Raw genomic sequence first — 24969 nt, 5'->3', positions numbered from 1 at the left:
TGAGGTGTAATCTGTGTCTTTGTTCAGTTTAGTTTGAGGAAAGAAGTCAGGGTCCTGCCACCTCACCTGGGACTTGGGGAGGTAAGGAGTGGAACTGCGCTTCCCCATGGAATGAGTGGAAGTGAGGAATCTGGCCCCTAGAGTGGAAGAACCAGAGTTGCCAGCGCAGCCTCACCTAGGGTGATCCGATCCTGCGGGTCCCCAGCCTAGCCCCACCCGCGGCCTCCAAGGCACCTCTCCTGGGGCACCTGGGTGCTGGGAGGTGCACAGATCCCAACCAGCCTGGTCCCCACAGTTGCCTCGCTGACCTAGTGTGGCCTCCAGGACTGGCCACATCAGTCCTCTGTGGGAAGCAGAAAGGGGCCTGGTGAGTGACCAGCCAGGCCACCCACAGGGGAAGCAGGGGCAGACTCCTGAACCGGGAGGCTGCAGAAGCTGCAGAAAAATCTGGAACCTCACCCCGCTCCAGGCCTCTCACCCCCTGCCTCCCACTCCTGCTAGATGTTCTGGACACAAGGGAAATCTCATTTGGAAAGAATGTGTGGGTCTGGCGTTGCATAAGTGCTGGCTGCCTTGTTTTGCCTTGACTGATTCTAATTCTAGTTTCAGCTAGGAATGGAGTCCTGCCAGTATTCTCTTCTGGGGCAGGTCCACTGTGCCCGGGGACTACCTCTGAGCATTCTGCCAAGAGTCCCTCAACAATCCTATAGCTCCGACCACTCTTGTTCAGACACACAGTGAACATACCTCTGTTCTTAGCCCTCATGGTCTGCATCTGAGCCCACCCCTTCCGCTCCGTCCCATGCTCACCCAGCCCCAGCTGGCCGTGTCCACATCAACCCTGGCTCTGTGCATAGGGACCCAGGTGAGACTGAGCAACTTTTCTGAGGCTGCATTTCTTTGGTAACCTCCTCTGTGCTGTGTGCTGGGATGACATATCCTCATCTAAGCCTGTTTAGATCAGATTCTGCAGGGTGGGCCCAGCTTCAGCTTGATATGTTGAGAGACACTCACCAGGGCTGCACAGAGGCAATGGCTCCTCCAGGATCCCAGCTTCCCTCAGTCCTTGCTGGTGGCTAGCCCGGCTTCCCAAGCCCAGCTTTCCTTGTGAGCTCTGCCTTGTTACTCCGCTTCCTGCGCTTCGTACACAGTGGCTCGCCTCTCCTAATGTCATGTGGCATGATCCATGTCCCTCTTCCCAGGCTGAACTCTGCCAGGTGAACTCACTGGGTCCCAGAGTCCCTGCATTTATCAGGAGTCTTTTGTTGGCAGATTGTTTCTAAAGATCAAATCTGATGTACTATATCTTGTTTTCTATATTTGTGTTGTATTTTATTTTATTTATTATTATTTTTAAAACAACAGACATTTATTATCTCCCAATTCTGGATGTTAGAAATCCAAAGTCAAGGTGTTGGCCATGTTGGTTCCATCCTGAGGCTGTGAGGGAGAATCTGCTCTGCTTCTAGCATCTGCTGCTTGCCAGCAGTCTTTGCTGTTCCCGGGCATATAGACACAAGGCCCCAATGCCTGTCTCCTTCCCATGGCATTCTCCCTGTGACTTCTGTGTCTGTATTTCTGTCCAAATTTCCCTTTTCTTTTTGTATTTTTTTTAAATTGGAGTTCAATTTGCCAACATATAGCATTATATGGTCTCCTTCATTTGGGGAATAGAAAAAAATAGTGAAAGGAAATAAAGGGGAAAGGAGAAAAAATGAGTGGGAAATATCAGAAAGGGAGACAGAACATGAGAGACTCCTAACTCTGGGAAACGAACAAGGGGTGATGGAAAGGGAGGTGGGCAGGGGGTGGGGATGACTAGGTGTGTTGTATTTTATTATATGGTAACCTTTTTCAGTTAAGTTTTATCTTCTGAGATCATTCTTGAATCATAATGCAGTTGAAAGAAACTATATAGAAAGCTCAGGCATCATTTACCCAATTTCCCCCAATAGTAGTATCTCACAAAACTATAGTGTGATGACAACCAGGAGATTGAAATTGATGACACTGATACAGGCTAGCTACAAAATGTTTCTATCACAAGGATTCTTCATGTTACCCTTTTTTGGGTTCAGCCAGATCCACTTCCCTCCCATCTTAACACTTCAACCATGACAACTTATATTTGCTACTTTTGTGATTTTAAGAATGGAGCAACCTGCATGAAACCTTTTGAGATTGGCTCTTTTTCACTTTGCATAATTCTTTGGCAATTCATGAATAGTGTTGCAACTGTCGGTAGTCCGTTCCTTTTTACGGGTGAGTAATGTTCCATGGCATAGATGTACTACAACCTGTGGAGCCACTCACCCACTGATGGCTATTTAGATCCCTCCCAGTTTGGGGCTGTTTCAGATAAGCCTGCTATAAACATTCAGGTACAGATTTCTGTGTGATTATCATCTTCATTATTCTAGGATAAATGCCTAGCAGTGTGATTGCTGCAGAATGGTTTCATTTGCCATCTGATTATCTTCTTGGGTGGAATATCTGTCCAGGTCTTCTGTCCATTTTCTGATAGAACTGTTTACTTTTGAAATTTGGGGGTTCTGTATGTATCCTGGAGACTAGTCATTTGTCAGATATGTGGTTTACAAATATTTTCTCTCACTTGGCAGCTTATCTTTTCATCATTCTCTTACCAAAGTCTTCCAAAGAGCAAGTCCTAATTTTTTAGAACATTGTAAAGGGCACAACACGGGGGACATAAAATATATCATTTTTAAGTGTATAGTTCAGTGTTGTTATATGTACATTGTTGTGTATCCATCAATGCTAATTAGCTCTATAACCCTTTCATCCTGTAAAACTGAAACTGTCCCCATTGAAAACTCCCTGTTTCCTCTTCTCCCCAGCCCCCAGTAACCACTGCTCTACTTTCTGTTTCTATGAATTTGACTGCTCTAGGGACCTAATATAAATGGAATCATACTGTATCTTTCTTGTGTCTGGCTTATTTCATTCACATAATGTCCTCAAAGTTCATCCATGTTGAGCAGGTGTGAGAATCTCCTTCATTTTAAGTCACTATTTCTTTGAGTACTTTTCCAGCCCGACTGCTGTTCTTCTCTCTTTCCAGGACTTCGATGATACTAATGTTAAATCTTTTGTAATAGTCCCACAGGTCCTCGTTCACATTTTTTCACTCTATTCTATGTTACTACAGATTGGGTAAGGTTTTTTTATTTTTAAAGATTTTATTTATTAATGAGAGAGAGAGAGAGAGAGAGGCAGAGACACAAGCAGAGGGAGAAGCAGGCTCCATGCATGCAGGGAGCCCGATGTGGGACTCGATCCTGGGACTCCAGGATCACGACCTGGGCCAAAGGCAGGCTCCAACCGCTGAGCCACCCAGAGATCCCTGGATTGGGTAAGTTCTATTGTCCTATCTTCAGGTTCACTGATTCCTTTCTCTGCCCCTCCCATTCCCCAGTTGGACTTTTAGCTTGGTTATTGTATTGTTTAGTCCCCAAAATTTCCATTTGGTTATCCTTTATATCTCTATTCCTTTTTTAAATAATAAATTCATTTTTTATTGGTGTTCAATTTGCCAACATACAGAATAACACCTAGTGCTCATCCCATCAAGTGCCCACCTCAGTGCCCGCCACTCAGTCATCCCCGCCCCCCGCCCTCCTCCCCTTCCACTGCCTCCAGTTCGTTTCCCAGAGTTAGGAGTCTTTCATGTTCTGTCTCCCTTTCTGATATTTCCCACTCATTTTTCTCCTTTCCCCTTTATTCCCTTTCACTATTATTTATATTCCCCAAGTGAATGATAACATACACTGTTTGTCCTTCTCCGATTGACTTATTTCACTCAGCATAATACCCTCCAGTTCCATCCATGTCGAAGCAAATGGTGGGTATTTGTCATTTCTAATGGCTGAGTAATGTTCCTTTGTATACATAAACCACATCTTCTTTATCCATTCATCTTTTGATGGACACCGAGGCTCCTTCCACAGTTTGGCTATTGTGGACATTGCTGCTAGAAACATCGGGGTGCAGGTGTCCCGGCGTTTCATTGCATCTGAATCTTTGGGGTAAATACCCAACAGTGCAATTGGTGGGTCGTAGGGAAGATCTATTTTTAACTCTTTGAGGAACCTCCACACAGTTTTCCAGAGTGGCTGCACCAGTTCACATTCCCACCAACAGTGCAAGAGGGTTCCCTTTTCTCTGCATCCTCTCCAACATTTGTGGCTAGGAAGCAGGAGCCTTGTTAATTTTCCCCATTCTCACTGGTGTGAGGTGGTATCTCATTGTGGTTTTGATTCATACAAGGAATTCTAAATAAAATCATAAGTCATTTTTTTCTTTTTTTTCAGTTCCTTTTTTTAAAATAAATTTATTTTTTATTGGTGTTCAATTTACCAACACACAGAATAACACCCAGTGCTCATCCCGTCAAGTGCCCCCCTCAGTGCCCGTCACCCAGTCACCCCCACCCCCCGCCCTCCTCCCCTTCCACCACACCTAGTTTGTTTCCCAGAGTTAGGAGTCTTTATGTTCTGTCTCCCTTTCTGATATTTCCCACACATTTCTTCTCCCTTCCCTTATATTCCCTTTCACTATTATCTATATTCCCCAAATGAATGAGAACATACACTGTTTGTCCTTCTCCGATTGACTTACTTCACTCAGCATAATACCCTCCAGTTCCCTCCACGTTGAAGCAACTGGTGGATATTTGTCATTTCTAATGGCTGAGTAATATTCCATTGTATACATAGACCACATCTTCTTTATCCATTCATCTTTCGATGGACACCGAGGCTCCTTCCACAGTTTGGCTATTGTGGACATTGCTGCTAGAAACATCGGGGTGCAGGTGTCCCGGCATTTCATTGCATCTGAATCTTTGGGGTAAATCCCCAGCAGTGCAATTGCTGGGTCGTAGGGCAGGTCTATTTTTCACTCTTTGAGGAACCTCCACACAGTTTTCCAGAGTGGCTGCACCAGTTCACATTCCCACCAACAGTGCAAGAGGGTTCCCTTTTCTCTGCATCCTCTCCAACATTTGTGGTTTCCTGCCTTGTTAATTTTCCCCATTCTCACTGGTGTGAGGTGGTATCTCATTGTGGTTTTGATTTGTATTTCCCTGATGGCAAGTGATGCAGAGCATTTTCTCATGTGCATGTTGGCCGTGTCTACGTCTTCCTCTGTGAGATTTCTGTTCATGTCTTTTGCCCATTTCATGATTGGATTGTTTGTTTCTTTGGTGTTGAGTTTAATAAGTTCTTTATAGATCTTGGAAACTAGTCCTTTATCTGATATGTCATTTGCAAATATCTTCTCCCATTCTGTAGGTTGTCTTAGTTTTGTTGACTGTATCCTTTGCTGTGCAAAAGCTTCTCATAAGTCAATTTTTCATTAGAAAACTTGTAGGTCAGTGTAAAAGAAAAGAAAACTGTCAACTAAGCATTCTGTAGCTGGCTAAACTGTCCTTCAAAAATGAGGGAGAGGGGCACCTAGGTGGCTCAATCAGTTAAGCATCAACTCTTGATTTTGGCTCAGGTCACAATCTCAGGGTCATGAGATTGTTCCCCACATTGGGCTCCATGCTGGGTATGGAACCATCTTGCACTGTTGGTGGGAAGGTGAACTGGTACAGCCACTCTGGAAAACTGTGTGGAGGTTCCTCAAAGAGTGAAAAATAGAACTTCCCTATGACCCAGCAATTGCACTGCTGGGGATTTACCCCAAAGATACGGATGCAGTGAAATGCCGGAACACCTGCACCCTGATGTTTCTAGCAGCAATGTCCACAATAGCTAAATTGTGGAAGGAGCCTTGGTGTCCATCGAAAGATGAATGGATAAAGAAGATGTGGTTTATGTATACAGTGGAATATTACTCAGCCGTTAGAAGTGACAAATACCCACCATTTGCTTCGACATGGATGGAACTGGAGGGTGTTATGCTGAGTGAAATAAGTCAATCAGAGAAGGACAAACATTATATGGTCTCATTCGTTTGGGAAATATAAAAAATAGTGAAAGGGAATAAAGGGGAAAGGAGAGAAAATGAGTGGAAATATGAGTGAAGGTGACAAAGCATGAGAGACACCTAACTCTGGGAAGCGAACAAGGGGTAGTGGAAAGGGAGGTGGGCGGGGGGTTGGGGTTACTGGGTGACGGGCAATGAGGGGGGCATTTGGCAGGATGAGCACTGCATGTTATGCTATGTGTTGGCAAATTGAACTCCAATAAAAAAAAAATAAATAAAAAATAAAAAATCAAGAATGAAAAAAAAAAAGACTCTCTCTCTTCTCTCCCTCTGACACTCCCATCCAAGAAGTGAGAGAGCAATTAAGACATCTCCAGATAAACAAAAGGTTTAGATGAGGTGATGAGTATAAAGCCTCCACCAGGGGGTTAGTATCCTAATAAGAAGAGGAAGAGACCAGAGCTCTCTCCACCATGTGAGGACATAGTAAGAAACTGGCTGGCTGTAAGCCAGGAACCAAATCAGTTGGCACCTTGATCTTAGACTTCTCAACCCATAAAAATATGAAAAATAAATGTCTGCTATGTAGATCCCCCGGTCTATGGTTTGTTGTTATGGTGGCCCAAGCAGACTAAAATAGATACTCAATGGAGAGTTGCTGGCTGGAAGAGTAAATGGGTTATTTTTTGGACAATCACAATTTAGAATTAAAACCAAGGATTTTAAAGGAGTTTACTGGGCCAGCTTACTAATAATAGCATTTTATTTATTTTTCAAAAAATTTTGAAGTATTTTTCTTAATATTTAAATAATCTCTACACTCAACATGAGGCTTGAACTCATGACCCTGAGACCAAGAGTTGCATGCTCCACTGACAGCCAGCCAGGCACCTTTAATGATAACATTTTGAAAAATTAAATAACCTATAAATGAGATACATAGTGTTCTTATTGTAGATCTTGAGCTATTCGCTATGTCTTTATAGTCATACAATTAGAGAATCTCAAATAATATTAATTTAGAAGTAAAAAAGCTGACTGTCTCACAGTACTTTGGTTATACCTACTTCTTATATAGGCAATTACTAATCCAGGATGCTTATGCAAAAATATCTTTTAAAATTAGTTTAGAGAATCATACAGGACCATCCATAGATAAAATTTGAGTAAAATTCACTTTATGCCAAATGAGACAGGAAATATTGAGAAAGTAACTGTCTCCAATGCTCATTATTTTCCGTCCCATCACAAGAAGTTTAGAATCATGTTGCAGGTGTCTAGAAGTGCTAGGGACTTGGCCAGAGGGTGCAATGGAGACCCTGAGGCAAGGGCATTGAGCTGATGGCTCCAATGTCTGTGACACATCATCCTGATTCCTGAATGGATCCTGGGAGGGCTGTGTGCTGAAAGGGGAAGGGTTCCAGCACAAGTTATGCTGTAGGACACATTTCTCTTCCCAGGTCCATGAAATCTACCTTCTAGTGCCTCTTTCCATGTATGAATAAGGGGGGGAGTGGGGAGACTGCACAACCCTTTAAAAATGACTGACTGAGGAATTCAGCAAACCCTCTTCCTGAAATCTAACAGCAAAATGGGACAAAGTTGTCAAAACAAGTATATAAAGACTGGAAATTGACCAAAAGCATAAAAAAAATTGAAAGCATTTATTCAAAAGAGTATTCTGAACCTTGACAAGGAGGGAGTACCTGTGGCATGTTAGCCTGGGGTGGCTCCACTCTCCATCTCCACAGGAGAGCACCCACATATGTGAGGCAGACACTGACAGATCTGAAGGGAGATATAGTAATCCAATTACAGTAGGAAATTTCAACATCTCATTTTCAGCAACAGACCAAACAACCAGACTGAACATCTGTAAGGAAACAGAGTACATGAATAACACTACTGATTAAACTGTGCCTAAGAGAAATATACAGAACATTCTACCCAAAAGAAGCAGTGTAGTACCTGCTTCTCAAGTGCACACAGAACATTCTCCAGGATAGATCACATGTTGGGCCACAAAACAAGTCTTAACAAATTTAAAAAGACTGAGTCATACCAACTCACTTTTCTGACCACAGTGGAATGAAACTAGAGATCAACAGCAAAACAAAACAAAACAAAACAACCCATATATAAGTAAAAATTACACAAACACTCTTTAAAAAAAAAAAGATTTTATTTGAGAGAGATAGTACACAGAGGGAGAGGGAGAAGCAGACTCTCCACTGACCAGAGAGCCTGATGCAGGGCTCGATCCCAGGATCCTGGGATGATGAACACTGGGAATATAGCACAAGCAGTGCTAAGAAGGAGGTTTATAGTGGTACATATCTACAGAAGAAATAAAGAAAGAGAGAGAGAGAGAGAGAAAGGAAGAAAGGAAGATCTTAAATCAATAACCTAACTTTACAGCTTAAGGAACTAGAGAAAAAAAATAATGAACTAACTCAAAGTTACCAGAAGAAAGGTAACATTTAGAGAAAAAATTAATGAAACAGAATAGAAAACCATAGAAAAAGTATTGAAACTAAGAGCTAATTTTATGAAAAGATCAACAAACTTGACAAACTTGTAGCTAGAATAACTGAGAAAAAAGGAGAAGATTCAAAAAACAAAAATGAAACGGATAAACATTACAATTGATGCCACAGGAATAAAAAGGATCAGCGATGCCTGGGTGCCTCAGCGGGTTGGGCATCTGCCTTTGGCTCAGGGTGTGATCCTGGAGTCCAGGGATCGAGTCCCATGTCAGACTTCCTGCATGGAGCCTGCTTCTCCCTCTGCTTGTGTGTTTCTGTCTCTCTCTCTCTCTGTGTCTCTCATGAATAAATAATTTCAAGAAACTTTAAAAAAAATAAAAAGGATCAGAAGAGCCTATTGTGAACAATGAATACCAAAATAAATTGGATAATGCAGAAGAAATGTGTAAATTCCTACAGCCATAAAACCTAGCAAGACTGAATCATAAAGAAATAAAAATTCTGAGCAGATCTATAACTCAAAGATATTTAACCAGGAATCAAAACCATCCCAACAAAGAAAAACTTGAACCAGATGGTTTCTTTTTTTTTTTAATTTTTATTTTTTTATTTATGATAGTCACACAGAGAGAGAGAGAGAGGCAGAGACACAGGCAGAGGGAGAAGCAGGCTCCATGCACCGGGAGCCCGATGTGGGATTCGATCCCAGGTCTCCAGGATCGCACCCTGGGCCAAAGACAGGCGCTAAACCGCTGCGCCACCCAGGGATCCCAGAACCAGATGGTTTCAATGGAGGATTTCATCAAACTTTTTAAAAAAGATTTTATTTATTTATTCACAGGACTGGTCTTCAGGATCACGCACTGGGCTGAAGGCGCCGCTAAACTGCTGATTCACCTGGGCTGCCCATATTTCATCAAACATTTAAAGAAAAATTAACCCAAACTTTCTCAAAATATTCCAAAAAATTAAAGAGGAAATAATCCTCCTAAACTCATTTTATGAAGCAGCATGACCCTATTACCAAGGCCAAACAAGAACATGACAAGAAAGGAAAACTAGCAGCCAATATCCTTTATGAACGTTGATGCGGAAATCCTCAACAAAATAAGAGGAAACTAAATTCAACAACACACTAAATTGGATTTATACCTGCAGTGCGAAGATAGTTCAAAATATGAACATTTTAAATAGCATTAAAAAGAACAAAATATTTATGAATAAACTTATCCAGGTAAGTGAAAGACTTGTGTACTATAAAAACTGCAAAATGTTGCTGAAAGTAATTAAAGAAAACCCTAAAATAAATGGAAAGATATCCCATGATCATAGGTTGGAAGAATTAATATTGTTAAAATGCCCATTCTACCCAAAGAGATCCCCAGATTCAAGGATATTGCAGAAGGAGAAAAAAAATCCTAAAATTCATGCAGAAGCCCAAAGGACCCCAAATAGCCAATGCAATCTTGAGAAAGAAAAGCTGATGGCCTCAAACCTCCTGATTTCAAAACATACTGCAAAGCTACAGTAATCAAAGCCATGAAGTGTTGGCATAAAGACAGACATAGACCAAAGGCACAGGGTAGAAAGCCCAGAAATAAGCTCTTGGATATGTGGCCAAACAATCCTTGATAAGGGTGTCAATGGGAAAGTATTTTCTCTTCATTAAATGGTCCTGGGAAAACTGGATATCCACATGTAAAAGAAAGAAGTCGGACTCTTACTTTATACCATATACAGAAAACAACTCAAATGGATGAAATTTCTATACTGTATAACTCCTAGAATAAAACACATGGGAAATGCTTCAAGACAATGGATTTGGAGGTGGGGCAAGATGGTGGAAGAGTAGGGTCCCCAAGTCACCTGTCCCCACCAACTTACTTAGATAATTTTCAAATCATCCTGAAAAGCTACGAATTTGACCTGAGAATTAAAGAGAGAACAACTGGAATGCTACAGTGAGAAGAGTTAGCACTTCTATCAAGGCAGGAAGATGGAAAAAAAAAAGAAATAAAAAAGCATCCAAGGGGGAGGGGCCCCCATGAGGAGCCGGGCTAAGGCCGGGCAGCGAGTGCCCCCAGGACAGGAAAGCCCAGTCCCGAGGAAGCAGGAGCTTTACCAATCTTCCCAGATGAAAAGGCGCTCACAGGGAGCTCAGGCAGGATCCCAGGAGGGGCAGGGATGCCCTCAGGCTCCCAGGGGCACTAACAGAGGAACTGCAACCCGGGGAGAGCCTGCCATACACTGTGGGCCGAGCTCCCTAAGGGGCTGCAGGGTGCACCTCGCGGGGCCCCAGGAGCAGCCAGGGCAGCGGCTCTGGTGGCAGCTCCATGCAGAGGGGGCTGTGTGGCTCCAGGAGTCCAATTCTAGTGGCGCAGGCCCAGGAGCCCAGGGCACTGGGGACACAGCCCAGGATCCGGTGCTCCCCCTGGGACAGGCAGAGGCCAGGAGGACACAGGGCAGCAAGGACACTCCTGCTGCTGGGAGGCCCGAGCTGTGCAGAGCCCCCCACCCCCAGGGCATCCAGGCCTCTGTGGGCTGGGAGCTGCAGTAGTTACTGCGGGAGCTGACTCCAGAGTTGGGAGAGCTGGGCGCCACCACTGTTGTTCCTCCTGGTGTCACCTTGTACCTGGGATTAGGCAGGGCTGCCAGGGAGCTGGGGCCTCACAGGACAAACAGCTCCCACTGAGCCATACACCTATATGGGGGCTGGGCAGTTCCACCAGGTACACACACCTGAGAATCAGCACAGCAGGCCCCGCCCCCAGAAAACCAGCTGGAAGGACAGGGGAAGAGCAAGTTCTTGACCAAGCAGCACTGGAAAGTTCCAGGGGAAGTCGAGGGATTTACAGTATATACAATCAAAGGATACCCCTCCTTGTTTTTTGTTTTGTTTGTTCCCCCACCCCCGCTTTTTTCCTCTATTTTTCTTCTTTTTCCAGTACAACTTGTTTTTAACTACTCTGCACTGAGCAAAATGACAAGAAAGAACTCACCACAAAAGAAAGAATCAAAAACAGTACTCGCTCCCACAGAGTTACAGAATATAGATTACAATTCCATGTAAGAAAGCCAATTCCGGGGGATCCCTGGGTGGCTTAGCGGTTTGGTGCCTGCCTTTGACCCGGGGCACAATCCTGAAGTCCTGCGATGGAGTCCCACGTCGGGATCCCGGCATGGAGCCTGCTTCTCCCTCTGCCTGTCTCTCTCTCTCTCTCTCTTTCATGAATAAATAAATTAATTAATTAAAAAAAGAAAGCCAATTCAGGAGCACAATTATAAAGCTACTTGTGGCTCTAAAAACAAAAACAAAAACAAAAACAAAAACAAAAACAAAAAAAACCATAAAGGATTCAAGAACTCCATGACTGCAGAATTTAGATCTAATCAGGCCAAAATTAAAAATCAATTGAATGAGACGCAATCCAAACTGGAGGTCCTAATGACAAGGGTTAATGAGGTAGAAGAACAAGTGAGTGACATAGAAGACAAGTTGATGGCAAGAAAGGAAGCTGAGGAAAAAGAGAAAGCAAATTAAAAGATCATGAGGAAAGGTTAGGGGAAATAAATGACAGTGTCAGAAGGAAAAATCTATGTTTAATTGGGGTTCCAGAGGGCGCCGAAAGGGACAGAGGACGAGAAAGTGTATTTGAATAAATCACAGCTGAGAACTTCCCAACTTGGGAAAGGAAACAGGCATTCAGATTAAGGAGATAAAGAGATCCCCCCCCCAAAATCAATAAAAACTGTTTAACACTCCGACATTTCATAGTGAAACTTGCAAATTACAAAGATAAAGAGAAGATCCTTAAGGCAGCAAGAGACAAGAGATCCCTAACATTTATGAGGAGGAGTATTTGATTAATAGCAGACCTCTCCACAGGGACCTGGCAGGCCAGAAAGGGCTGGCAGGATATATTCAGGGTCCTAAATAAGAAGAACATTCAGCCAGGAATACTTTATCCAGCAAGGCTCTCAGTCAGAATAGAAGGAGAGATAAAGAGCTTCCAAGATAGGCAGAAACTGAAAGAATATGTGACCTCCAAACCAGCTCTGCAAGAAATATTAAGGGGGACTCTTTTTTTAAAATAAATTTATTTTTTAGTGGTGTTCAATTTGTCAACGTATAGAATAACACCCAGTGCTCATCCCATCAAGCGCCCACCTCAGTGCCTGTCACCCAGTCACCCCCAACCCCTGCCCACCTCCCCTTCCACCACTAAGGGGGAACTCTCTTAAAGAAAGAAGAAGCCCAAGGAAACAATCCAAAAAAACAGGGACTAAATAGGTATTATCATGACACTAAATTCATATCTTTCAATAGTAGCTCTGAACGTGAATGGGCTTAATGATCCCATCAGAATGCACAGGGTTTCAGACTGGATAAAAGAAAACAAAACCCATCTATTTTCTGTCTACAAGAGACGCATTTTAGACCTAAGGACACCTCCAGCCTGAAAATAAAAGGTTGGAGAACCATTTACCATTCAAATTGTCCTCAAAAGAAAGCAGAGGTAGCCTTCCTCATATCAGATAAATTAAAATTTATCCCAAAGATTGTAGTAAGAGATGAAGAGGGACACTCTATCATACTTAAAGGATCTATCCAACAAGAGGACTTAACAATCCTCAATATATATGCCCCGAATGTGGGAGCTGCCAAGTATATCAATCAATTAATAACCAAAGTTAAGACATACTTAGATAATAATACACTTATATTGGGAGACATGAACATGGCACTTTATGGAATTGATAGATAATCTAAGCAAAACATCTCCAAAGAAACAAGAGCTTTAAATGATACACTGGACCAGATGGATTTCACAGATATTTACAAAACTTTACATCAAAGCGCAACTGAATACACATTCTTCTCGAGTGCACATGGAACTTTCTCCAGAATAGACCACATACTGGGTCACAAATCAGGTCTTAACTGATACCAAAAGATTGGGATCATCCCCTGCATATTTTCAGACCATAATGCTTTGAAATTAGAACTAAATCACAAGAAGTATGGAAGGATTTCAAATACGTGGAAGTTAAAGACCATCCTGGTAAAAGATAAAAGGGTCAACCAGGAAATTAAGGAATAATTAAAAAGATTCATGGAAACTAATGAGAATAAAGATACAACCATTCAAAATCTTTGGGATACAGCTAAAGCAGTCCTGAGGGGGAAATACATTGCAATACAAGCATCCATTCAAAAACTGGAAAGAACTCAAATACAAAAGTTAACCTTACACATAAAGGAGCTAGAGAAAAAAACAGCAAATAGATCCTACACCCAGCAGGAGAAGAGAGTTAATAAAGATTCGATCAGAACTCAACGAAATCGAGACCAGAAGAACTGTGGAACAGATCAACACAACCAGGAGTTGTTTCTTTGAAAGAATTAATAAGATGGATAAACCATTAGCCAGCCTTATTAACAAGAAGAGAGAGAAGACTCAAATTAATAAAATCAAGAATGAGAAAGGAGAGATCACTACCAACACCAAGGAAATACAAACAATTTTAAAAACATTATGAACAGCTATATGCCAATAAATTAGGCAATCTAGAAGAAATGGATGCATTTCTGGAAAGCCACAAACTACCAAAACTGGAACAGGAAGAAATAGAAAACCTGAACAGGCCAATAACCAGGGAGGAAATTGAAGCAGTCATCAAAAACCTCCCAAGACACAAAAGTCCAGGGCCAGATGGCTTCCCAGGGGAATTCTATCAAACGTTTAAAGAAGAAACCATACCTATTCTCCTAAAGCTATTTGGAAAGATAGAAAGAGATGGAGTACTTCCAAATTCGTTCTATGAGGCCAGCATCACCTTAATTCCAAAACCAGACAAAGACCCCACCAAAAAGGAGAATTATAGACCAATATCCCTGATGAACATGGATGTAAAAATTCTCAACAAGATACTAGTCAATAGGATCCAACAATACATTAAGAAAATTATTCACCTTGACCAACAAGGATTTATTCCCCGGACACAAGGCTGGTTCAACACTCGTAAAAGAATCAGTGTGATTCATCATATCAGCAAGAGAAAAACTAAGAACCATATTATCTTCTCATTAGATGCAGAGAAAGCATTTGACAAAATACAGCATCCATTCCTGATCAAAACTCTTCAGAGTGTAGGGATAGAGGGAACATTCCTCAACATCTTAAAAGCCATCTACAAAAAGCCCACAGCAAATATCATTCTCAATGGGGAAGCACTGGGAGCCTTTCCCCTAAGATCAGGAACAAGACAGGGATGTCCACTCTCACCACTGCTATTCAACATGGTACTGGAAGTCCTCGCCTCAGCAATCAGACATCAAAAAGACATTGAAGGCATTCAAATTGGCAAAGAAGAAGTCAAACTCTCCCTCTTCACTGATGACATGATACTCTACATAGAAAACCCAAAAGCCTCCACCCCAAGATTGCTGGAACTCATACAGCAATTTGGCAGTGTGGCAGGATACAAAATCAATGCCCAGCAGTCAGTGGCATTTCTAGACACTAACAATGAGACTGAATAAAGAGAAATTAAGGAGTCAATCCCATTTACAATTGCACCCAAAAGCATAAGATACCTAGGAATAAACCTAACCAAAACGTAAAGGATCTATACCCTAATAACTACAGAACACTTCTGAAAGACATTGAGGAAGACACAAAGAGATGGAAAAATATTCCATGCTCATGGATTGGCAGAATTAATATTGTGAAAATGTCAATGTTACCCAGGGCAATTTACACGTTTAATGCAATCTCTATCAAAATACCATGGGCTCTCTTCAGACAGTTGGAACAAATCATCTTAAGATTTGTGTGGAATCAGAATGGACCCGAATAGCCAGAGGAATATTAAAAAAGAAAACCAGGGGATCCCTGGGTGGCTCACTGGTTTAGCGCCTACCTTTGGCTCAGGGCGTGATGCTGGCATCCCCAGATAGTGTCCCACATCGGGGTCCTTGCATGGGGCCTGCTTCTCCCTCTGCCTCCCAAGAAGCCCGAGCCTAAGAAGGAAGCAGCCAAGGCTGCCCCAGCCCCTGCCCCTGCCCCAGCTCCTGAACCCCCCAAGGAACCTGCCTTTGATCCCAAGAGTGTAAAGATAGACTTCACTGCTGACCAGATCGAAGAGTTCAAAGAGGCTTTCTCGTTGTTTGACCGGACACCTACTGGAGAGATGAAGATCACCTATGGGCAGTGTGGAGACGTACTGCGGGCACTGGGCCAGAACCCCACCAATGCGGAGGTGCTGCGCGTCCTGGGCAAACCCAAGCCTGAAGAGATGAATGCCAAGATGCTGGACTTTGAGACGTTCCTGCCAATCTTGCAGCACATCTCCCGCAACAAGGAGCAGGGCACCTATGAGGACTTTGTGGAGGGGCTGCGTGTGTTTGACAAGGAGAGCAATGGGACAGTCATGGGTGCTGAGCTTCGCCATGTCCTTGCCACCCTGGGAGAGAAGATGACTGAGGCCGAAGTGGAGCAGCTGTTGGCTGGGCAAGAGGATGCCAATGGCTGTATCAATTACGAAGCCTTTGTCAAACACATCATGTCTGGGTGAAACAGACTCGTCCAGGGTGCCTGGCCCTTGGCCTCAGCCTTTCTGGGGCAAGTGAAGCAAGAAGCCCAGAGTAACTGAGCTGGAGCTAAGGTTCTGGACTCATCATTGCATGCAGCCCTGAGGGCATCCCAGGCCCATAGCCCTCCCTGTAAATAAAGAGTCCTGGCAAGGTTCTGGGCCAAAAAAAAAAAAAAAAAAAAAAAGGTGGGGAGGGCCTGGATTTTCTCTTTGTCTGCAGGCGGGGGGCCTCTCTCATGAAAAAATAAATAAAATCTTAAAAAAAATAAAAGAAGAAAAAAGAAAACCACAGCTGGGGGCATCACAATGCCAAATTTCAGATTGTACTACAAAGCTGTGGTCATCAAGACTGTGTGGTATTGGCACAAAAACAGACACATAGATCAATGGAACAGAATAGAGAACCCAGAAGTGGACCCTGAACTTTATGGTCAACTAATATTCAATAAAGGAGGAAAGACTATCCATTGGAAGAAAGACAGTCTCTTCAATAAATGGTGTTGGGAAAATTGGACATCCACATGCAGAAGAATGAAACTAGACCACTCTCTTTCACCATACACAAAGATAAACTCAAAATGGATGAGAGATCTAAATGTGAGACAAGATTCCATCAAAATCCTAGAGGAGAACACAGGCAACACCCTTTGAACTTGGCCACAGTAACTTCTTGCAAGATACATCCACGAAGGCAAAAGAAACAAAAGCAAAAATGAACTATTGGGACTTCATCCAAGATAAGAAGCTTTTGCACAGCAAAGGATACAGTCAACAAAACTCAAGACAACCCACAGAATGGGAGAAAATATTTGCAAATGACGTATCAGATAAAGGGCTAGTTTCCAAGATCTATAAAGAACTTATTAAACTCAACACCAAAGAAACAAACAATCCAATCATGAAATGGGCAAAGGACATGAACAGAAATCTCACAGAGGAAGACCTAGACATGGCCAACACGCACATGAGAAAATGCTCCGCATCACTTGCCATCAGGGAAATACAAATCAAAACCACAATGAGATCCCACCTCACACCAGTGAGAATGGGGAAAATTAACATGGCAGGAAACCATAAATGTTGGAGAGGATGCGGAGAAAAGGGAACCCTCTTACACTGTTGGTGGGAATGTGAACTGGTGCAGCCACTCTGGGAAACTGTGTGGAGGTTCCTCAAAGAGTGAAAAATAGACCTGCCCTACGACCCAGCAATTGCACTGCTGGGGATTTACCCCAAAGATTCAAATGCAATGAAATGCCGGGACACCTGCACCCCGATGTTTCTAGCAGCAATGTCCACAATAGCCAAACTGTGGAAGGAGCCTCAGTGTCCATCGAAAGATGAATGGATCAAGAAGATGTGGTCTCTGTATACAATGGAATATTCCTCAGCCATTAGAAACGACAAATACCCACCATTTGCTTTGACGTGGATGGAACTGGAGGGTATTATGGGGAGTGAAATAAGTTAATCAGAGAAGGACAAACATTGTATGGTCTCATTCATTTGGGGAATATAAATAATAGTGAAAGGGAATAGAGGGGAAAGGAGAAAAAATGAGTAGGAAATATCAGAAAGGGAGACAGAACATGAGAGACTCCTATCCCTGGGAAACGAACTAGGGGTGGTAGAAAGGGAGTTGGGTGGGGTGGGGGTGGGGGTAACTGGGTGACGGGCACTGAGTGGGGCACTTGATGGGATGAATACTGGGCATTATGGTATATGTTGCCAAATTGAACTCCAACAATAAGTAAATAAATAAATAAATAAATAAATAACCAGAATGCAAAAGGAAGAGGAGAAAGACAAATGTGATCAAACGTTACTTACCAAATGGGAGACTGAACAGATGGCAAGGAGCAAAGGCACAGAAATGGTAATGGAAATTGGAAGAGCTGAGCCTGGGATCCGAAGGCTTCTCTGGAAAATCCCAGAAAACCAGAGGCCATAGCACAGTCCTGAGTGAGCTGTTGGAGAATTGAGCTGGGCGGGGAACCCGACCAGCAGCACGGAGCACCAGGGTCTTGCCTCCCCGAAAACCGCATCAGGCAACCCCAGGACACCTGGCTGGGACGCCCCTCACCCGGATTGTAAGATCGTGGATTTAGTAAAAATCCTTGAATCCGGGGGGAGGGGCAAGATGGCGGAGGAGTAGGGTCTCCAGGTCACTTGTCCTCAACAAATTACCTAGAAAACCATCCAATCATCCTGAAAATCTACGAATTCGGCCTGAGATTTAAAGAGAGACCATCTGGAACGCTACAGTGAGAAGAGTTTGCGCTTCTATCAAGGTAGGAAGACGGGGAAAAAGAAATAAAGAAACAAAAGGCCTCCGAGGGGGAGGGGCCCGCGAGGAGCCGGGCTGAGGCCGGGGCGAGTGTCCCCAGGACAGGAGAGCCCCGTCCCGGAGGAGCAGGAGCTGCACCGACCTTCCCCGCGGAAAGGCCTCCCGGGGAATTGGAGCAGGATCCCCAGAAAGGCGGGGATGCCCTCGGGCTCCCTGGGACAGTAACAGAGGAACTGCGCCCCGGGAGATGCGCCGAGCTCCCTAAGGGCTGCAGCGCTCGGCGGGACCCGGAGCAGCTCGGAGGGGCTCGGGCGGCGGCTCCGCGGAGGGGGCTGCGCGGCTCCGGGAACAGCTCGGCAGCGGCGGCTCGGGCGGAGGAAGAAGCTCCGCGGAGGGGGCGGCGCGGCTCCGGGAACAGCTCGGAGGGGCTCGGGCGGCGGCTCCGCGGAGGGGGCTGCGGGGCGGGAGCGCGAATCCAACAGCGCAGGCCCCGGAGCACAGGGCGCCGGGACACAGCCCAGGATCCGGCCTCCCCCTCGGGACAGGCAGAGGCCGGGAGGGCCCAGGACAGCGAGGACGCTCCTGCCTGGAACTGAGCAGATCAGCGGCCCCGCCCAGGAGCCCCCAGGCCCTGCAGCCGGAGAGACCCGGAGCTACTGCGGGAGCTGACCCCAGGGTCCCAGAGCTGCCCCCGCCACTGTGGCTTCCTCCTGGGGCCTCACGGGGTGAACAACCCCCACTGAGCCCTGCACCAGGCAGGGGCAGAGCAGCTCCCCCAAGTGCTAACACCTGAGAGTCAGCACAGCAGGCCCCTCCCCCAGAAGACCAGCGAGACGGACCAGTTCCAAGGGAAGTCAAGGGACTTAAAGTATACAGAATCGGAAGATACTCCCCGTGGTTTTTGCTTTTGGTTTTTTTTGTTTTTGTTTTTGTTTTTTTTTTGTGTGTGTGTTTTTTTTTATTTGTTTGTTTTGTTCTTTTTTTTTTTCTTTCTTTCTTTTTGATTTCTGATTGCTTACCCCGCCCCACCCCCCCTTTTTTTTCTTTTATCTCCTTTCTTTCTTTTTCTTTCTTTTTCTTCTCTTTTTCCCCCTTTTTTTCCTTTCTCTTTTTTCTTTTTCTCTTTTCTTTCCTTCTCTCTCTTTTTCTCCTTTTCCCAATACAACTTGTTTTTGGCCACTCTGCACTGAGCAAAATGACTAGAAGGAAAACCTCACCTCAAAAAAAAGAATCAGAAACAGCCCACTCTCCCACAGAGTTACAAAATATGGATTACAATTCAATGTCAGAAAGCCAATTCAGAAGCACTATTTTACAGCTACTGGTGGCTCTAGAAAAAACCATAAAGGACTCAAGAGACTTCATGACTGCAGAATTTAGATCCAATCAGACAGAAATTAAAAATCAATTAAATGAGATGCAATCCAAGCTAGAAGTCCTAACGACGAGGGTTAACGAGGTGGAAGAACGAGTGAGTGACATAGAAGACAAGTTGATGGCAAAGAGGGAAACTGAGGAAAAAAGAGACAAGCAATTAAAAGACCATGAGGATAGATTAAGGGAAATAAATGACAGCCTGAGGAAGAAAAACCTACGTTTAATTGGGGTTCCTGAGGGCACCGAAAGGGACAGAGGGCCAGAATATGTATTTGAACAAATCATAGCTGAAAACTTTCCGAATATGGGAAGGGAAACAGGCATTCAGATCCAGGAAATAGAGAGATCCCCCCCTAAAATCAACAAAAACCGTTCAACACCTCGACATTTAATAGTGAAGCTTGCAAATTCCAAAGATAAGGAGAAAATCCTTAAAGCAGCAAGAGAAAAAAAGTCCCTGACTTTTATGGGGAGGAATATTAGGGTAACAGCAGACCTCTCCACAGAGACCTGGCAGGCCAGAAAGGGCTGGCAGGATATATTCAGGGTCCTAAATGAAAAGAACATGCAACCAAGAATACTTTATCCAGCAAGGCTTTCATTCAAAATGGAAGGAGAGATAAAGAGCTTCCAAGACAGACAGCAACTGAAAGAATATGTAACCTCCAAACCAGCTCTGCAAGAAATTTTAAGGGGGACTCTTAAAATTCCCCTTTAAGAAGAAGTTCAGTGGAAAAATCCACAAAAACAAGGACTGAATAGATATGATGACACTAAACTCATATCTATCAGTAGTAACTCTGAACGTGAACGGGCTTAATGACCCCATCAAAAGGCGCAGGGTTTCAGACTGGATAAAAAAGCAGGACCCATCTATTTGCTGTCTACAAGAGACTCATTTTAGACAGAAGGACACCTACAACATGAAAATAAGAGGTTGGAGAACCATTTACCATTCAAATGGTCCTCAAAAGAAAGCAGGGGTTGCCATCCTTATATCAGATAAATTAAAATTTACCCCAAAGACTATAGTGAGAGATGAAGAGGGACACTATCTCATACTCAAAGGATCTATCCAACAAGAGGACTTAACAATCCTCAATATATATGCCCCGAATGTGGGAGCTGCCAAATATTTAAACCAATTAATAACCAAACTGAAGAAATACCTTGATAATAATACACTTATACTTGGTGACTTCAATCTAGCTCTTTCTACCCTGGATAGGTCTTCTAAGCACAACATCTCCAAAGAAACGAAAGCTTTAAATGATACACTGGACCAGATGGATTTCACAGATATCTACAGAACTTTACATCCAAACTCAACTGAATACACATTCTTCTCAAGTGCACATGGAACTTTCTCCAGAATAGACCACATACTGGGTCACAAATCGGGTCTGAACCGATACCAAAAGATCGGGATAGTCCCCTGTATATTCTCAGACCATAATGCCTTGAAATTAGAACTTAATCACAACAAGAAGTATGGAAGGACCACAAACACGTGGAGGTTAAGGACCATCCTGCTAAAAGATGAAAAGGTCAACCAGGAAATTAAGGAAGAATTAAAAAGATTCATGGAAACTAATGAGAATGAAGATACAACCGTTCAAAATCTTTGGGATGCAGCAAAAGCAGTCCTGAGGGGGAAATACATCGCAATACAAGCATCCATTCAAAAACTGGAAAGATCTCAAATTCAAAAGCTCACCTTACACATAAAGGAACTAGAGAAAAAGCAACAAATAGACCCCACCCCCAGCAGAAGAAGACAGTTAATTAAAATTCGAGCAGAACTCAATGATATCGAGACCAAAAGAACTGTGGAACAGATCAACAGAACCAGGAGTTGGTTCTTTGAAAGAATTAATAAGATAGATAAACCATTAGCCAACCTTATTAAAAAGAAGAGAGAGAAGACTCAAATTAATAAAATCATGAATGAGAAAGGAGAGATCACTACCAACACCAAGGAAATACAAACGATTTTAAAAACATATTATGAACAGCTGTACGCCAATAAATTAGGAAATCTAGAAGAAATGGACGCATTCCTGGAAAGCCACAAACTACCAAAACTGGAGCAGGAAGAAATAGAAAACCTGAACAGGCCAATAACCAGGGAGGAAATTGAAGCAGTCATCAAAAACCTCCCAAGACACAAGAGTCCAGGGCCAGATGGCTTCCCAGGGGAATTCTATCAAATGTTTAAAGAAGAAATCATACCTATTCTACTAAAGCTGTTTGGAAAGATAGAAAGAGATGGAGTACTTCCAAATTCGTTCTACGAGGCCAGCATCACCTTAATTCCGAAACCAGACAAAGACCCCACCAAAAAGGAGAATTACAGACCAATATCCCTGATGAACATGGATGCAAAAATTCTCAACAAGATACTAGCCAATAGGATCCAACAACACATTAAGAAAATTATTCACCATGACCAAGTAGGATTTATCCCTGGGACACAAGGCTGGTTCAACACTCGTAAAACCATCAATGTGATTCATCATATCAGCAAGAGAAAAACCAAGAACCATATGATCCTCTCATTAGATGCAGAGAAAGCATTTGACAAAATACAGCATCCATTCCTGATCAAAACCCTTCAGAGTGTTGGGATAGAGGGAACTTTCCTCGACATCTTAAAAGCCATCTACGAAAAGCCCACAGCAAATATCATTCTCAATGGGGAAGCACTGGGAGCCTTTCCCCTAAGATCAGGAACAAGACAGGGATGTCCACTCTCACCACTGCTATTCAACATAGTTCTGGAAGTCCTCGCCTCAGCAATCAGACAACAAAAAGACATTAAAGGCATTCAAATTGGCAAAGAAGAAGTCAAACTCTCCCTCTTCGCCGATGACATGATACTCTACATAGAAAACCCAAAAGCCTCCACCCCAAGATTGCTAGAACTCATACAGCAATTTGGTAGCGTGGCAGGATACAAAATCAATGCCCAGAAATCAATGGCATTTCTATACACTAACAATGAGACTGAAGAAAGAGAAATTAAGGACTCAATCCCATTTACAATTGCACCCAAAAGCATAAGATACCTAGGAATAAACCTAACCAAAGAGGTAAAAGATCTATACCCTAAAAACTATAGAACACTTCTGAAAGAAATTGAGGAAGACACAAAGAGATGGAAAAATATTCCATGCTCATGGATTGGCAGAATTAATATTGTAAAAATGTCAATGTTACCCAGGGCAATGTACACGTTTAATGCAATCCCTATCAAAATACCATGGACTTTCTTCAGAGAGTTAGAACAAATTATTTTAAGATTTGTGTGGAATCAGAAAAGACCCCGTATAGCCAGGGGAATTTTAAAAAAGAAAACCATAGCTGGGGGCATCACAATGCCAGATTTCAGGTTGTACTACAAAGCTGTGGTCATCAAGACAGTGTGGTACTGGCACAAAAACAGACACATAGATCAATGGAACAGAATAGAGAACCCAGAAATGGACCCTGAAATGTATGGTCATCTAATATTCGATAAAGGAGGAAAGACTATCCACTGGAAGAAAGACAGTCTCTTCAATAAATGGTGCTGGGAAAATTGGACATCCACATGCAGAAGAATGAAACTGGACCACTCTCTTTCACCATACACAAAGATAAACTCAAAATGGATGAGAGATCTAAATGTGAGACAAGAGTCCATCAAAATCCTAGAGGAGAACACAGGCAACACCCTTTTTGAACTTGGCCACAGTAACTTCTTGCAAGATACATCCACAAAGGCAAAAGAAACAAAAGCAAAAATGAACTATTGGGACTTCATCAAGATAAGAAGCTTTTGCACAGCAAAGGATACAGTCAACAAAACTAAAAGACAACCTACAGAATGGGAGAAGATATTTGCAAATGACGTATCAGATAAAGGGCTAGTTTCCAAAATCTATAAAGAACTTATTAAACTCAACACCAAAGAAACAAACAATCCAATCATGAAATGGGCAAAAGACATGAAGAGAAATCTCACAGAGGAAGACATGGACATGGCCAACAAGCACATGAGAAAATGCTCTGCATCACTTGCCATCAGGGAAATACAAATCAAAACCACAATGAGATACCACCTCACACCAGTGAGAATGGGGAAAATTAACAAGGCAGGAAACCACAAATGTTGGAGAGGATGCGGAGAAAAGGGAACCCTCTTACACAGTTGGTGGGAATGTGAACTGGTGCAGCCACTCTGGAAAACTGTGTGGAGGTTCCTCAAAGAGTTAAAAATAGACCTGCCCTACGACCCAGCAATTGCACTGTTGGGGATTTACCCCAAAGATTCAGATGCAATGAAACGTCGGGACACCTGCACCCCGATGTTTCTATCAGCAATGGCCACAATAGCCAAACTGTGGAAGGAGCCTCGGTGTCCATCGAAAGATGAATGGATAAAGAAGATGTGGTTTATGTATACAATGGAATATTACTCAGCAATTAGAAACGACAAATACCCACCATTTGCTTCAACGTGGATGGAACTGGAGGGTATTATGCTGAGTGAAATAAGTCAGTCGGAGAAGGACAAACAGTGTATGTTCTCATTCATTTGGGGAATATGAATAATAGTGAAAGGGAATATAAAGGAAGGGAGAAGAAATGTTGGGAAATATCAGGAAGGGAGACAGAACATAAAGACTCCTAACTCGGGGAAACGAACTAGGGGTGGTGGAGGGGGAGGAGGGCGGGTGTTGGAGGGGAATGGGTGACGGGCACTGAGGTGGACACTTGACGGGATGAGCACTGGGTGTTTTTCTGTATGTTGGTAAATTGAACACCAATAAAAATTAATTAAAAAAAAAATCCTTGAATCCTTCAAATCCTTGAAAAATCCTTGAATCCTGAAAACAGCTGGATCCTAGATGTGAAGGTGAGGTGGGGTACTAAGGTCCTCGGGAGGGGTTTTGGACTGCTTGGAGCAGGGCTGGTGCAGGGGTGCAAGCGGAGGACCCAGGTGGGCAGGGGCATGGGGAGTAGGGTGTGGGGTACTTATGGCGGGGGTCCCAGGGGGATGCGGGCAGGGCAGGAAGAGGCTCAGGGGTCTTGGGGATGGGGGTGGGGTGCATAGGGATGTGTGTGTGGGATGGAATGTGGGGGTGACTGGGGGTTGCACACAGTGGAGGTGGGACTGAGGGGTCCTCTACCCAGACCCTCCAGCTCCAGGCACCCCTGGGGCCCCCAGAACGACTCTGGGGTGGTGCAACCTCGGGGAGGAGGGTGGTGCTGTGGCGCTGGCAGGTG

At 43.6% G+C, this 24969-nt stretch overlaps 1 pseudogene; it reads left to right on the top strand.

Annotated features, from left to right (window-relative positions):
* Window positions 1-2285: 2285 nt before the first annotated feature.
* LOC140599568 (myosin light chain 4 pseudogene) lies at window positions 2286-16189 on the top strand (annotated as a pseudogene).
* The last annotated feature ends 8780 nt before the right edge of the window (window positions 16190-24969 follow it).

The sequence above is a fragment of the Vulpes vulpes genome, chromosome 7 (genome assembly GCF_048418805.1).
Source record: "Vulpes vulpes isolate BD-2025 chromosome 7, VulVul3, whole genome shotgun sequence".
Taxonomy (NCBI): Eukaryota; Metazoa; Chordata; class Mammalia; order Carnivora; family Canidae; genus Vulpes; species Vulpes vulpes.
This window is presented reverse-complemented; position numbering and strand designations above follow the sequence as displayed.